General features: G+C 39.4%; 1 long non-coding RNA gene across 1 annotated transcript in view; it reads left to right on the top strand.

The window, feature by feature from the left end:
* The window catches only part of LOC144290870 (uncharacterized), a 31,344-nt gene extending 16,146 nt beyond the window's left edge, over positions 1–15,198 (top strand). The window contains exon 2 of the long non-coding RNA XR_013358365.1: positions 14,454–15,198. This is a non-coding gene — a long non-coding RNA (uncharacterized LOC144290870). The remainder of the gene's footprint in view (positions 1–14,453) is intronic.
* The last annotated feature ends 2,345 nt before the right edge of the window (positions 15,199–17,543 follow it).

Here is a 17,543-nt window from a genome sequence, read left to right on the forward strand (position 1 = left end):
GAAGATTCCTGGCCTACACTGCTGTTCTGAGACAGCTCTGATCATGCGGACGGACAGTCTTTGAGTGAAAGGCCGTCAGTTGAGGAATCCAGTGTCACACATTCACTTGCTAGCCCATGAGAGGTGTGCCCTCCCCCCCCCCCCCCCCCGCCACTGATGGGGAGGTGGCTCTAGAAGGGCAGAGCCTGGGGCCATCGAGCGATTGTGCACCCTTGGACAGGAAATCCAAGCAGTTATTTTCATACATATCTTTGCCCAGGTGGCTCCTGGGTACTCCAAATTGAGACACCGTTCAACAATTCATTGACATGTGGACCGATGAAAATAGAATTTAGGAGTCAACACCCACCGTAAGTAACTAACTCCTGTGCAAGTCTCCTTCCAGGAGCTGGGGCTGAACTTCCTTAGGAACATTGAACCATACTTTTGCACAGAGCTCAAGCCCTCACTATATCATGTAGGAGTCCTGGGGGGAAAAGACCAAGACCAGGACAGGAGCAGATCAGAACATGGAGACACAGACTTCACTGAGTGTCTTGTGTCCCTGGGGGCAGCAGCAAGCAGTGGGGGAAAGGATGCTCGCTCACAAGACAGCAGAGGCAGCCTCTGCTCCCAGCCCTGCCAGGGGCTGGCCACTCGACCTTGACAGGTCAACTCCAGGCTGCTGTGAATCACAGCTGGTTTGGGGGCAGGTGCAGACTGTACCCTCCCTGCCTCCAGTTACCAGGATGACTAAGTGAGAGCCTGCAGAAAGCATTTCACACACTCTGCTGTAAGAAATTGCATTTCAAGATCACAGACTAAGCAAATAATACTGCTTCCTGTTTCTTCCAAAAATCCCTAGAAGTGATATAACTAAAACATTCTGAAAACTAAGAAGCCTAATAGATTATTCTCTAACCTAAGAAATCAGAGTTCTATGGTTATTACATGCAACATTGTCTAAGCATCATTTTTGTGTGTGTGGGGGTTTCCCCCATAGCAGCTCTGGCCTGAGAGATTCGTCCCAGAGAAGCAGCTGCTCAATAAAGTAGAGGTTGTGAGGTTTTTTTTTTTTTTTTTTTTTTTTTTTTTTTTAACATCACGAACAGAAGAGGCAAGGAGAGGAGGAGCTGTTGGGAAGAATGTAAAGACCGAGTGGCCCAATCTTGCCATCAGCTGCCTGCTGCAAGCCAGGAGCCTGGCTGAGCCCAGGGAATAATGTGGGCTGACCAGCTGGGGAGGCAGTCAGCTGTAACACAGACAATGCATTGAGCCACCGAACCGGCTCATGTCTTACAGGCTTCCATCTGATAAAGAAACAATTTGTCTGATCAAGTTTCACAAAAGGAAAAAAATATAAAAACACCCTAACTCTTGAGTTTTCAAGATATCTTGTCTCATATTCTGCAGCATTAGGAGTAAACTGTCCTAGAAAATCTGGTCACTGCTGCTCGCTGAGTGTCTCTTGTGGTCCAACGGGAGAGGAGACCATTTCACAGACAGGAAATCAAATCAGAGAAGTTAAATTACTCAAATATAGGGTTGCTGAGTTTAGCAAACAAATTACAGAAAGCCAAGTTAAATTTAAATGTCAGATAAACGATGAACAAATTTTAGGACATGTATGTCCCATGCAATATTTGGAATATACTAAACACTAAAAAGAACTTGTTATTTATCTGAAATACAGCTTTAACTTGGTGTCCTGAATTTTTCTTTCTCTTTTTTTCCCTACCTATCTTACTTAAATATAGCTAGTTAGCGTCACACTTAAATTGAGGATGTTCTGATTGTAAAGTTTTCTACCCCATACTGACTCCCAAGAATTAAATCTGTATGAGATTGTTTTATTATTATATCATATTCTGTATTTTCCCATATTAAAGCATATATAATTAAGCTCTTTTAAAATAAATCACGTGCATACTAACCATTATCTCAGAGTCTACTTCTGGGGAAGCCATTCTAAGACAACAAATAACTTAGGCTCCCTCATTCAGAACTGTCCCCTGACTTTGAATGGGAAGCTAATGGCCTTCAAAATCAGAGTCCATATTTACTCCTTTCTGGACATTAGTAGAGACAGTGACATTAACAACAACTACACCTGGCTTACAGGGCTGGTGTAGTAGTTTCTAGGAGCAGAATGTAGTGTCTATCCAGAGGCAATGGCAGCTTGGGGACTAGTTCTGAGGCTTGCATTTTTCTTGTGTTGCCTCCTAGTCTGGTTTCCTGACTTCTCTAGAAAGCCTGTGTTATCCAATGTGCTTTTCTTTTAGACTACCTTTTTAAGAGCAGTTTTAGGTTCATAGCAAAATGGAGAAGTAGATACAGAGATTTCCCATTGTACTTCCTGCCCAAGCAAGCACAGCCTCCCTACTATCAACCAATATACTTTTGATAAATTTGTTTTCTGTTTAGATTATTCAGCATTGTTTTCTTGTGATAAAGAACTCTGATGATGCATTCATCAGTACCAGAAGTGGCATTATTGTAGCAGCAGGCTCTCAGAAATGGATGGAATTAGGTTTGCTTATTTGACCTGGTTAGGGCCATGGAGAATGGAAATCCAGCCTCAGGGCTTGGACTCTGATGACCTGACCAGTGGCAAAGCAGTTGATCCAATTATCATACATAGTCAATGGTAATAAAGTGACCAGTGAAAGTGAGGTGTGGGGACCTTGTGGGTAGTGCCATAGAACCTAGACTAAGAAATTCTAAGACTATGTGAGTGAGTAGTTGCTTCTGATGGAAGTAAGTAGCTTAAGGAAGGACAATATTAAGCATACAGTTCTAAACTCCTGGCTTGACATAAAGACCTAAAATCATGAGCTTTCAATGACTGGGCAAAAGACTGAGTCTTTCAATTTTGGGGGCTACAAGGCTAAAGGATTTAGAAGACAAATCCAAGACTGATCTTGCTAAACTCAGGCCTCTCTTCCTCAGCAATAGAAGTTTTAGTCATATATTTCAAGTGGCATTTCAGTAGGCTGCCATTTGACTCTAGGAACACCAGGAATCATTAACCAAAGATATCTATAATTAAGACCATTTTGACTGACAAAATGGTATAAGTGATTAGCTAACTTACCTGAGTCCAACTGTTATGAGAAGGGGGATGTCTGTTCCATATTCTTACCTGTACTTTGCAAACACTTACCCCTCCCAGGGTCCATCCAGTGATTTCCCCACCATGTGATGAAGAAGTCATGTGATCACTGATGAGATGTGTTGATGTGAGATGTGCCTCCTTCTGAGGTTTATACAGCAACAAAGATCTCCTTCCTATACACATTTTTTTTTAAATTTATGATAGTCACAGAGAGAGAGAGAGAGAGAGAGAGAGAGAGGCAGAGACACAGGCAGAGGGAGAAGCAGGCTCCATGCACCGGGAGCCCGACGTGGGACTCGATCCCGGGTCTCCAGGATCACGCCCTAGGCCAAAGGCAGGCGCCAAACCGCTGCACCACCCAGGGATCCCCCCTCTATACACATTTTTAAAAAGAAATGTCACAGAAGGGGTGCCTGGGTGGTGCAGTTGGTTAAGCCTCTGGTTCTTCATTTCAGCTGAGGTCACGATCTCAGGGTCATGAGATCAAGCCCTGCATTGGCTCCATGCTGGGTGCAGAGTCTGCTTAAGATTCTCTCATTTTTCCTCTACCACTCTCACTCATACTCTCTCTAAAACAGATAAATAAATCTGAAAAGAAAGAGAAATAGAGAAAGAAGAGAGAATGAAAGATCACAGTCAAAGAAATACAGTCTAGAAAACAAAGACATAAAAGTAACCTCAATCCATTCCATGTCTCTCAAAGAATATTAAAGAGAATCTTTAATCCTTCTTTTTTGTTTCTCTTGCTCTCAACTACCTCCCCAAATTTCCTTGAAATCTTTTTCTCTTCCTCCCTCATCTCCCTTTCCTCCACCATGATCCACACATGTGCCTCACAGGCTCATATCTATGCTTCTTCTCCCTGTTTTTTGTCCTCTTTATTGAAGCAAATCTTGACTCTTTCTGGGAGAGATAACTCACCTCTAATTTTCTGCTTCTCCCTGCCACTGACCTATAAGATAACTCAACTATGGACTAGGGCTGAAGAGTAAGGAGGGACAGGAGCCTAGAGGTAGCTGGAAATTCCCCTGGGCATTGCACTGTTTTCCTGAGTGAACAGGGAGATGGGAAGAAGGGAGTAACAATTCAGGCACCCCCTATACAGGGCATGAAGAACATGGCTTAACTAGAGTGAATTTAGTCATGAGTCTTACTTAGCCACATGGTCTTACTTGTCTCCTCATTAAAATGGAGATTCCCCAAACCTTTTCATATGCTTTGAATATTAAATGAGATAATATGTGCATGTAAATTGTCTAGTATAATCCTTGGTATGTGGTCAATAGATGGGAACTATGGTAGAAAGTTGAAAACTCAACAAATCTTTCGACCTCCTTCCAAGCCATACTTTGTGCAGGTGTTGATATGTACTGGATAGGTATTCTTTTTCTTCTCAACATTTTATCTACATTTTTTTCAGACATTGAGAAAAGTAAAAAAAAAAAAAAGAAAAAAGAAAAAAAAAGAATTACAATTAATAGCTAATGTACCTACCACATAGATCCTACAATTAACATTTTATTATTCTTGCTTTGTCACCATCTATCCTTCTGTCCATCCATCATTTCAGTTTGTTTTTAACACATTTCAAGGTGAGTTGGAGGAGTCAGTATACCTCTCCCCAAATACCTCAGCATGCATATCTTTAAAAGACTTTCTGAGAAGGACATTGCAAAGTACCTTTTTGTATTTGAAAGAAATGTTGGTAGGTCTCCTTTTCTGCCAAAAAATGTAGGTCAGCCTCTCTCTCACTTTCCTTAACTTCAAAGGAGCATTTCTCAAAGTGTATTTCATGGAACCCAAGTGCAAAGCTGTATATGGGGAAAAAGAAGTAACTGTGTAAAAAAAATTTTTTTTGAAAAACTGATTTAAATAAAGTTTTGCAAATTTCTCAGGTCTTCTTGGAGACTTTATTAGGCTAATATGCATACCCTCAGAAGTGATATATTCAACTTATTTGACCACAAGAGCTTAATTTCCTTCTGAGAAATATGTAGCAGAGTGGGTTCCACAGCATACACTTCGGGAAGGGATACTTTTACCATACAATGCTCACGCACATTATATGATTTCTAATTCTTGGTTCTATCTATTGTTTTCTAGAAAGTTCCTCTAAGTTTCCTACATCATTTCTGTCTCTGGTCATTATGTTTCTCTCAAATGAGTATGTCTCTGAAACACATTCTCTTTGTTAATAGTGATATCATATTAATTATGGAATACCTCTTGCATTTACAAAAAGGTAAGTTTAGTGCTAATAAAATGAAAACTTAAGGTATATTGGGGAAAATGGAAAAATTTAAAACACCTTTCTCTGTGGTAGAAACAAGCTAAAAATCTAAAGAGCTTTAAGTGTTTTTATAAACAAATATAAATGATAGATTATGCAAAGAATAATCAGATATCCTCGGAATATTCTTAAATTTTAAGTTTAGAAATGTGGAGGCCAGCTCTGCTCTCAACAAAACCATCCTTTCATATCAAACACAGAAAGACAGATCATGTGTTGTTTGGTATCTCCCATGTCCCTTTAAGATGTCATCTCACCACACTGGTTGGGAGCACCCTTCGTCCTCTGAGTTGTGCCTCGTCCATCAGCTGCTCCGAGGACATCAGAGGTGAGCGGGCTCTGAAAATTGTGCAAGTCACACAAAAAGGTGCTATTTTTATCATTATCATCAGAGAAGCAGAATTATGGGATCTGAAATGACCTTGACAATGTGTCCAGCCTTAATTCTTAGCTTCTGACAGGACTGTGTGAGGTGGTGATGACCTGGTTTTCTAGTTTTCTCCAGAAGGATGTTGTTTTCGATGCTCCTTAGCCATCTGCCATGATACTTCGCATACAGCATCTCACTACCTTCAGAAGTCACCAAATACTTTCTGAATGCTGGTATTTCTTTAGCAGTCAATGAAATGTCTTTATTATGAAGGATTTAGGAGAAAAATAGGGCCTCCAAACTTCATCGTTGTGTCTATTCTGTGATAGGGACCAGGGAGACTTTCTCTTGCAAAACCACATGATGGAGGTTGGGCAAGTAAACATCTGAGTCCCTGGTAATGACCCATGTCAGAAGGAGCCCAAAAAGTTGTAAAGTGAGTAGAGAGAAAGCACTTTGAAAGAAAAAGCAAGGTTTAAATATGTAATCTCTAAAACGTAGAAAAAAGAAGGCAAGTTTTAACATGCCAAGTGGACCCCATGGCATTCAAAGTGCACCCTCTTGGTCTGTCTCCTGTTTACTTGTTCACCTTCATCTTCTGTCACTCTGCAATAAACTAGATAAGACCTCACACACTCTGTCACTTCCCTGAGCCTTCGAACACACTTTGCCTTGACCTGTGACACCTCATTTAGTCTGTCCACCTTGCTGTCTCCTCCCTCCCCTTGTTTGCTTGGTGTCACCATTTCTATGAGACTCTCCTGAGTAACATAGATGCCCCTGTCCTGATCCCATGCCTGGTACAGAATCTCTATCATAGCACTTGGCATGTTATTTCACAATTGTGTTTTTCTCCTGTGAGACTATAAATTTCTGGAAAACAAAGCTTTAGCGTCTTGATCCTAAAACCTGGGAGATATTCAGTGAATGTTGGGTGAACGCATATGTGAGTGAATCCAAGAGGGGCCAGCCTTGTGCATAAATCTGTCAAGAATCATATTTAATTAGGATTATTCAGACTTAAAGGCAATGAGCTTGAAAGAATATCTTTTGAAATAAATGCACTAAGAAAAGAGCATGACAGTAGCTTTCACAGCATAATATTATAGAATTTTGTATTGAAATACTCATATTGTGATGACGTTTACAAATTAATTGTATCTGTAAATGAGCAGGCTCAAATATTTTCAAATTTAACCTCTTCCTGGACACACTCTGAAAACAATCTCATTTGAGTATAATTTTGCTTCAGTTTTACTCAATGTTTATGGATGAGATTGACACTGTGTTACTTAGCATTTACATGTATGCGGCCAGTTTATCTTCTTAGGGCATTTCATGAAAGCTCTACAATTGAATTGAATTCATGGTTATAAGCAACTAAATGGCATGAATACACAAGCCAGGAGACAAACTTGCTTTAATTTGTTCTTGACTTTGAATAAGTCCCTTAAATTAACTCAACTTTGGTTTCCTATTCTGTAGAAGTTGGGAGAAGGGATTCCTCTGTTATAGGGTGTTTTGATGATTAAATTATAAAGGGAGAGGTAGGATATGTGAAATAAATGTTAGTGCTGTTCTTTTTCCTTCTCTCCCCTCTACATAAACATGATGTGATGCCAGTGACTATTCTCTGAAAGGGTGGACACTTTGGATTGACATCCCTATAGTGAAATATAGCATGATTTGGAGGATGAGGGTAAGTATTTTCTCCAGCCAAGAAGGATCTGATACCAAACTGATACGTCTTTTTTAAAAGTTAAAATTCAGAGTTGTCACCGTCTCTTTCCTGCTTGACCCTTCTGTACATCTGGGATATCTTGATGGATGAGAATTGTGTTCAAAAAGAGCCGATTTGGCACAAACAGACTGAGCAGCTGGATGGCTTTTTTGCTTCTAGCTACAGTGATAAAAAGGACACTTACGGCTTGAGATCTATGTGTGCACTATAAAAAATAATGAAAGAGACACTCAAACGAACTTTAAAGAGATATGTACTCAGAAAGTGCCTTTCCTAGTTTTTAGTCAGAAGAACCAATAAGTCAGACTGTGAAAAGTACCTAAATTGCTGCTTTGTTTAAGCTTTTACTTTGCAGGATTTTTTTTCTAAATGACCTGATTTTCAAAGCATACGGTTTCCCCGGCATGGTCTTCTCTGCCATGACATCCAATGCCAACCTTGTTATTTCCATAGATATGTATTTCTAGGGGGAAAAAAGCTCTCAACATACTTCTTCCGAGCAAGCCCTAATGGAACAGAATCTAAAAGCTCTTCGGATCATTGTGTCTTCACCCTCATTCAGAGTCTGAAACCTTGCCAGGGTGGACTGATCCTGGATGATCTTTCTTCTCTCCTCCTTCTTTCCCCCCACCACACAATCTCTGATCTTCTTTGTCTACTTGAGTCCTAAGAGACCAGCTCTCAGAAATTAAAACTTTCTGTGGTGTGAGCTCCAAGGGCTGATAAACCATCCCCATAAATGGTCATCAAACTCTGAAGGCATGACCACTATTCACTGAAGATGTTTTAGCCAACAGGTGTGGGTGACAGTCCTTAGCCAAACACATAAATGATGCTCAAAGTCACTAGTCTGGCATTTAGCATCTTTCATGATGAGGCACTTTCCTACCATTTCATTTATTCATGTATGTCATCTCGATCTGACTGAACAACTCACTGTGCCACGTTTTTCCTTGTTTCCATTCCTTTATTTCCCAATGAGAATTCTGTTTCTGCATGCTATCCATCCTTCTAGACCAAAGATTCCATTTTCTTCATGAAAACTCTCCCTTACTGCACAAGGGCACCACTTATTTGTCCCCTTAATTCCTGTGTCTTTTCATGTTTATTTTTCTGTGCACATATTTTTTCATTTTTATGTTTTATTATAGGATTTCTGCCCATATCCCAGGTTCCTATTAGCCATAAAGCTTCTCAAGTTCCTAAACTATTTTCGTTCATGTTCATATCTTTTGTTCGTTTGTTTGTTTAGTTTTTTATTTTTTTTTAAATTGAGTATAGTTAACACACAGTTACATTAGTTTCAAGTGTGCAACATAGTGATTCAGCACTTTTATGCATTACATTATATTCACCACAAGTGTATCCACCATCTGTCCCTATACATCACTATCACAATATCATTGATTCTATTCTTTATGCAGTGCCTTTTAGTTCCATGGCTTATTCATCCCATAACTGGAAGGCTGTGTCTTCCACCATCCTTTACGCATTTTGCCTGACCCCCCTACCAAGTCCATCAACAGAGGACTGGATAAGGAAGATATGGTATTTATACAATGGAATATTATACAGCAACGAAAAGGATACAATCAGGGCACCTAGGTGGCTCAGTCCACTAAGCATCCAACTCTAAGTTTAGACTCAGGTCATGGTGTCAGGGTCATGAGATTGAGCCCCACATGAGGCTCTGCACTCAGCACGGAGTCTGCTTAAGATTCTTTCTCTCTGTCACTCTTCCTGCTCACACACTTTCTCTTTCTTTTTAAAGATTTTATTTATTTATTCATGAGAGATACAGAGAGAGAGAGGCAGAGACATAGGCAGAGGGAGAAGCAGGCTCCCCAGAGGGGGCCTGATATGGGACTTGATCCTAGGATCCCAGGATCCCAGGATCATAACCTGAACCAAAGGCAAATGCTCAACCACTAAGCCATCCAGGTGCCCCATTCTCTCTCTCTCATAAATAAATAAATAAATAAATAAATAAATAAATAAATAAATAAATAAAATTTTTTTTAAAGGATGAGATCATGTCAACATGGATGAATATAGAGGATATTAGGCTAAGTGAAATAAATCAGATTGAGAAAAATGAATACCATATGATTTCAATTGTGAGTGGAATTTAAAAAGATAGCAACATGTTCATATCTTTTTATCACTAACACAGCACCTTGTGCACAGCAGGTATTTCTGATTCTGCAGTTTACAAGCTATGTGTTGATTAGGGAAACACTGGCTGCTTCAGCAAACAAACCCCAAAATATATAATGGATCAAATATAATAGATTATTTCTCATTATTGACATTCCAACATGAGCATACTTATCAGTGATTGGCTTGTCAGCCATTCAGTGATTTAAGGACCCAGGCTCCTTTCTAATCAACTGAAAAGGGAAAAGAGCATGGAGGAAACATGTAAGAGGTATTCATGAACCAGGCCAAGGAGTGACATTCTGTGATCCACTTGCATTCTATTCTCCAGAACTCTGTCCTGTGATCAAACCTATCTACAAGGGCAGCTGGGAAATGTAGTCTATGAGCCCAGAAAGTAAGCAACTGAGCTTGATGTCTGTGTTATTGTCTCTACTACAAGTTCTATGGTCTAAATGAAGTCAGGGCACCTGGGTTGCTTGGTGATTGAATATCTGCTTTTGGCTCAGGTGGTGATCTCATGGTCCTGGGATTGAGTCCAGTATCAGGCTCCCCACAGGGAGCCCGCTTTTCCCTCTGCCTATGTCTCTGCCTCTCTCTCTGTGTCTCTCATGAGTAAATAAATAAAATCTTTTAAAAAAATAAATGAAGTTATCCAAGAACTATGGGCTTTAGTTTTCTCATCTATATCATGGAGGAAATGATGACAATTGTAAAAGTTAGTTGTAAAGATTACATTGCATGACAATTATAAAAACTTCTTTTTCATCTGAAAAGTGAACAAGCTGTCCCTTTCACTGCTGACCAAATGGAAATTTGATTTTGCTCACCAGACTGTCTTAACTAAATCAGGAAAGAGGAACTAGTGTATTTTAGGGGGAAAAATGCATATATACATATATAACATGTTCTCTGTTAATTCACTTAGTCAGAAAACTTGATAGGTTATAGTATCTCATTTCACACATAATTTGATTAATAGAATTTGTTTTTAACTTTGTAGGTGGGACTTAGACCATTTACTTAAGTTGCTAGAGTACCTAAAGTTTAGGGGAGGGAGAGAGAAAACATGCATATTGACATCTGTGGCCCACTAATGTTTGGGCTTCAGCTTTTTCCTCTGTAAATGTGAAATAACAGGTTGAACACCCTACAATATCTCAGTTAGCTGTAATATCTCATAAACCTAAATGACAGAATAAAATACTAATTTGCGTAGCAATGTACATGCCAGAAGACACAACTGCATTCTTGGCCAAGCCCACTCTTGAGAGGATTTTTTTTTTTTTTGACTGAAATAAACTGTTGATCCAAGGTAAGAAGTAAGAATTAAGAGGGAGGGATTTGGTCACTATAAAAACCGTTGCTTGTTCATGGTGGAGGACATCATTCAAGTTCTACCTACTTCAAAACTCTCTTATTTTGGGAATCCTGTAGGCAGCCATCTCTCCAACAGATAATCTCCTGTGCATTCTCTATACCACTCACTTGGAAGTTATTATATAATTCTTTGAAGTGCACTGATGTCACCTTTTCATAGAAGGTGTTACACAAATATTAGTTGATTGACACAAATCTTGCCCTAGCTATGTATTAGTCAGTGTCAGCTAATTGTTGTAACAAACAATCAATCCCCAAATCTGAATGTCATAAAAGAGTGAAGTTTTATTTCTTGCTCATGTCATGGTCCATGGCGGTCTGGTGGTGGATTAAGGAAGATGGGTAAGATTGGGGTTCTTTGCTATGCATAGTCATTTGCCTTCCCTAAGAGTCCTGGAGTCCTCCACTGAATCCTGGGAAGTAATGAAGAAAAAGCAAAGGAATAGAGAAGGCCTACATCATCTAACTTGTTGGGCTGGAGGTGACACATTGTTGCCACTACATTCCATTGGCAAGAACTAGTCATGTGACCCACCTAGATGCCAGTGGGCTGGGAAAGGTAAAGTTGTCTAGTAAGGAAGAGGTAAACGTGGATATCGGAGAGCAAAGCATCTGATATTTCTGAAAGCCAACTTCCTCATTTATAAAAAAATGGCAATGACAGGACAGTTGCAAAAATAACACACAGAAGTTGCTTAATGGAAGTTTGTTGATTGTGACTCTCAGCTTCTCCTAAGCTGTAGGAAACCTTTGTTAGTTTCAGTTACATTGAAAGAGCTAATGAAAGGCTTTTTAGAACCTCCAAGGGATGACTGAAAGGCAAGATGAAACAATAGGGAAAAACGAAAAAAAAAATAAGACAAAAAGGAGGGAAGACGTAGCTGACAAAGGGTGTTGGCACCAGCGGTTTCCATCCCGTTTCTCCTGATGCCTAAACTTAGGTGAGGTTTCGGAGCGACAAGGAATGCTACTCAGAATTCCCATCATGACTCACAAACAAGGTGGAGGCAGATCGTGTTGGTGCTCGTGTCTTTTGCAGGCAATTAAATGAAAGACCAAGCTGGGAACATGCATCAGACCTACAGAAAGACAGTCATACTATTAATTTTTTTTTTTTACAAGAACAGTAACACATAGATCGCCATTAATCCTCGCCCTCTTCAGAAACAGCTCTGACCTACTTTCCCACATGAATCATTCCCTTTGAAGGCAGACCCAACCCACTGCAGAAATTCAAGACCTGTTCCCCTTCCCTCTCCACCTCTGGTTTCATCTCCCCCCACGCTTTATCTTCTCAGCAAGCAGACTGGTTTTGATTCTCTGCAAAGGCCAGGTCCTCATGCCTGCATGGATTTGCATACGCTGTTCCTTGTGCCTCTAAAGTTCTTCAATCTCCTCTTTCACTCTTAAGGCTGAAAGAAAAGCTTGTCTGTTCCAGGGAGCCTTCTGAATCTGTGTGAATGTTCACCCTTTGCATTCTCCTGTAGTTCATTGGTACCTCTCTCATAGCACTTAAAAAAAAAAAAAAACATTTTATTTATTTATTTGACAGGGAGAGAGAAAGAGAGCAAATGAGCACAAGTAGGTGTAGTGGCAGGCAGAGGGAGAGGGAGAAGCAGGATCACCTCTGAGCAGGGAGCCCAATGCGGGGCTCCATCCCAGGACCCTGAGATCATGACCTGAGCTGAAGGCAGACAATTAACCAGCTGAGCCACCCAGGCACCACTCTCATAGTATTTCTCACAAGAATTTGGCTATTTCCCTTGTAAATGATGGAGTTCTTTGGGATAGGAAATCTGCCTTTATTTCTACATCCCTGATACATAGCACATAGTACACATTCAAAGCATTTTCCTTTTTTTAAAAGATTTTATTTATTTATTCATGAGAGTCACAGAGAGAGAGGCAGAAACACAGGCAGAGGGAGAAGCAGGCTCCATGCAGGGAGCCCATGTGGGACTTGATCCAGAGACTCCAGGATCACGCTCTGAGCCAAAGGCAGACACTCAACTACTGAGCCACCAGGCGTCCCTCAAAGCATTTTCAAATAACAACTCTCATCTATGTAACTTTTAAATAGATTACTTCATTTATTATCCACAACAATCATGATGTAGAAGCTATAATTATCACTACATTTACATATATAGCATATATTTGTATTTATATATAATATGGAAACAATATATCTTTTAAAACTCGGAAATTTTATTTTATATAATATACATGAAATGGGTATATTTACATACATAAGTATATATGTTTATATATAATTATAAATGTAATTAAAACAAAGAAGCTGAGGGAACTTGATAGCTGTCCATTGAGAAATATAAAAGTTGAAATTCAAAGTTACATCTGTTTAATTCAAGAGGCTCAGCTCTTAACCCTGACATATGTTAGACAAATGAATATCAAGAACAATTTAAGTTACAGTTCCTTCAAAGAAAGAGACATCATACAGTGATTAGTTAATGCAATCAGTATAGTCAGTATGACAAATGCTGTAATAAGGCATAGTTCTGAGAAAAGCCATGTTCCTGTCTAGGCTCTGGGAAAGGGATTTCAGACTGGTGACTGCTGGGCTGCTGCAGGGGTAGGACTTTCTTGAAGCAAGTAAAAAAAAAAAAAAACCATCAAGAGGCCTAGGAGATAAGATGGGGATGAGGATTTCTGATGAAATAGGAGGACTCCCATCTTCTTCATGACATCCTCTCTTACTATTTGAATGGTGTCCCCTCAAAATTCATATATTGAAATATTAATCCCCACTATCTGAAGATGTGACTTAATTTGGATATAGGGTATTTAAAAAGGTAATTATGCTCAAATAAAGTCATTAGGGTGGTTCTTAATCCAATCTGAGTAGTGTCCTTCTAAGAACAGGAAATTAGGACCATGAGAAGACATAGGATGAAGATGGCCATCAACAAACCAAGGAGAAAGAAAAAAAAAAACAAGGAAAGGAGCCTCAAAAGAAACCAATCTATCTGATGCCTTTGTCTCCAACTTCCAGTGTCCAGAATAAATTTCTGTTTTTTAAGGAGCCAATATGTGGAACTTTGTTAAGGTAGCCCTGGAAACTAATAGATTCCCCATTCATCCTTCAGTGTCTCTCAAATAAGACAGGTAGAAGCACACCTGGGAATAAAAATTGGCCTAACCTCATTTCTCTTAGAGGGCAAAACATGGTCTTAGATTCATGATATCTAGTTTTGGTTCATTCATTCATTTGTTTCTCACTCATTTTTTGTCAGATACTTATAAGGTGTCTGCCACTGTCCAGGCAGTGTGCATGCTCATTAATTGAATTCAAACCCATTCCTTGCATTTGATAGTCACCATCTAGTACAGGACCAGACGTGGTATCAACTTCCAGATGTTTTTTCAGCATATAATTCCTCCTTTTCCTTATTAACAGAACCTTGACTTGCTGTTGTTGAACAATATGATGAATGAACATTTGCCAGTTTCCTCTGCAGACAAGGGCGACTACACGACTAGATCTGACCAAGGAAATGTTAACAGAAGCTGTGGGGTATAACGTGGTGAGCACTGGGAGGAACATCTGGATCCTCCTTCTTAAAGGGCTTGTTGCCCCAACATCTACTAGTGCTGGGAATGGACAACCTTCAGCTCTCATCCCCTTCAGGGTTGGCCTCAACAGAAGAGAGCTACCTTGTCCAAGGTCATGGCCTTCCCAGAGTGGGGTCATAACAGTGATTGATGATGGAATATAAAAGTCTTGTCATCTCAGACCAACAAGGATAACTCTGAAGAGCCATTTTCTCTGGGGAACTCTTCAAGGAATCAGCTAAGGCTATTGTTGGACCTGCACTGAGGTTCCACTTCTCCAATGTTTTAGTTCCTTCCATCTCCTTCCACTGAGTCAATTCCAATGGCACTCCTCAAATATCCTGCATAATAACTCTTATGTGGCTTCTTCAGCTCTAAAAATATGGGATAAATTTTTCCCCCTTGCCTTTTCCCTTCTTCCTGCCTCATTGCATAGTGACTGGGGCTCCAGCGGCCATTTTGTAACCATAAGGCAAGGAAGAATCAAAGTCACATGCTAAGGATTGTGGAGCAAAAATAAAAAGATCCAGCACCTCTATCAATAACTACTAGTTATCCCTGTCCTACCTACTTCTGGACTTCTCATTATATTTTATTTTTTTTTTTAATTTTTTTTTTTATTTATTTATGATAGTCACAGAGAGAGAGAGAGAGAGGCAGAGACACAGGCAGAGGGAGAAGCAGGCTCCATGCACCGGGAGCCCGACGTGGGATTCGATCCCGGGTCTCCAGGATCGCGCCCTGGGCCAAAGGCAGGCGCTAAACCACTGCGCCACCCAGGGATCCCTGGACTTCTCATTATAAAACAAAAACAAAATTCTTGATATGCTTGAACCACTGTTTTTAGTTTTGGATTTTTACTTACAACCAAATATAATTTCCATTGATATAAAATATTAAGCAAATACTTACATAAATGATACACTTATTTTATTTGAGTGAGAATTAACATATTCAATGAAAATGTGTAATGGATATGGATGGTCATCAGGGAAGATTTTCCTGGGGTGGTGGTGGGGGTAGGTGTTTCTTGAAGTTGGAAGAAGTTGAATGCTTTCTAGAGAGAAAATAAATCAGTTGCAACTACATAGAGCAAAGAGGTAGGTAACATGTGGATGAGGGATAGAAATAGGCAGATTGGAAGAATTTTGAAGGCTGGATGTTTTCAGCTTGTTCCTATATTTATTCTCCATCCTTCTTCATCCAGTTTTCTGCCTTGGGAAGCCCATCTATATAGATTATATCATTGTTAAGAGTTTGAATGAGATCAGATAGAAGGGGAGAAGGACATTAGGGTATTTATTTCCCAGTTCCCTACCAGTGGTGTTTCTCTGGCAAGCTGTGTGGCTGTGGGTCCTTTTATCAAAGGTCATGTTTTTTGTTTTGTTTTGTTTTGTTTTGTTTTGTTTTGTTTTGTTTTAAGGTAGTCTTCCTGCATGACTTTCTCCTTCTGGGTTAATGACCAAGAGTCTGTGGATAGAGTTCAGGAGACCTGTAACTTTAATAAAGAAAATAAAACTACAACTTTATAGTCACTAATCTTTGTCCAAAATTTACCATTTCCTTCAATTACCAATTTAATCAACACATCCTAATGGCATTAGCAATGCATATGGTTGCTGTCATGGATTTTTTTTTTTCATATCATTTTACAAAAGGTACAGGAATGTCCAAGTATCTTTTATGCTTATTGGTACTTTGAAATTGCAGTCTATTTTAGACCCACTACCAGATCTTGTTAGGTAATGCACTAATAAAGAAACATTTGTATTAATACATCAAAAACTTATTTTACTTAGTTTATTCATCATATTTTAATACAGTTTCTTTTGTAAGTATTTTACCAAATTCATCTAAAAATATTTTCTTGAGATGGGGTCTTCGGGTTTCAGCAAACCACCAAAACTGAGGGCCCCATATACTAAGCATTTCATCCCCTTGTTCCATCGAGGTGATGGTGGTAACTGCTCCCCTCTCACAAGACTGGGAGGCATTCATACCCTGCCACACTTTTGTAAATAGTCCCTTTATTAAACCTCCCTAAATTATCCTATGTCCAGCATGCCCTCTGTGCCCTGCTGGGACACTGACTGATATAACTCTTAAATAATTGGCTTCATGTAGTCAAGAATAATTGTGGGATCTTTGGCAGGTCATTGACTTCAAATCTCTGTTTATTTCATTTGTAAAATGGAGATAATACCCAAAACAATAACATCAAAACATCTAGGTTATTGTCAGACAAGCCAATGTAATGTTTGAATATTTGTTGGCATATTAAAAATATTACATAAATTTTGTCATTTATGTCTCAGCTTTCTCTCCCTTCCTTCTACCTCTTCTGCTTGGCCAATATGTTGGCAGGACCAAAATATATTGCTGCTGCCTGAAGATAAGTGTTGTTCCAGAAAATAGTAGCACCTGTGTTGCTTCTATCAATAAGGCTTCATGGCAGGGGAAGTATTTAGTCTCTTCCTTTATAATTTTTGGGTCAAGTCTAAATGAAGTAAGTTCTCATTTAAAAACTCAGAACAAGGGTGCCTGGGTGACTCAGTCGGTTAAGTCTCTGACTCTCAATTTCAGCTCAGGACATAATCTGAGGGCCCTGGGATAAAGCCTCATGTTGGGCACCCTGCTCAGAGGGGAGTCTGCTAGTTCCCCTGCTCATGATCCCTCTCTCTCTCGAGTAAATAAATACAATCTTTAAAAAAATGAAAATAAAAAACCAAAAAACTATTTCTCAAATAGAGATAACATATAGACACCATTTTCAAGGATATTTTAAAAATAATGATTTCCCCATGTTCAATTATTTTAATTATACTATTACTTAAATGTGTACAAATAAATTGGCTATATAACCTTATGCTTATAGTTCTTGTATAGCTATGAATCAAAGACAAATTTGCAAATTAAATACAAGAGATGCTATTAA

This window comes from Canis aureus, chromosome 2 (assembly GCF_053574225.1).
Source record: "Canis aureus isolate CA01 chromosome 2, VMU_Caureus_v.1.0, whole genome shotgun sequence".
Taxonomy (NCBI): domain Eukaryota; kingdom Metazoa; phylum Chordata; class Mammalia; order Carnivora; family Canidae; genus Canis; species Canis aureus.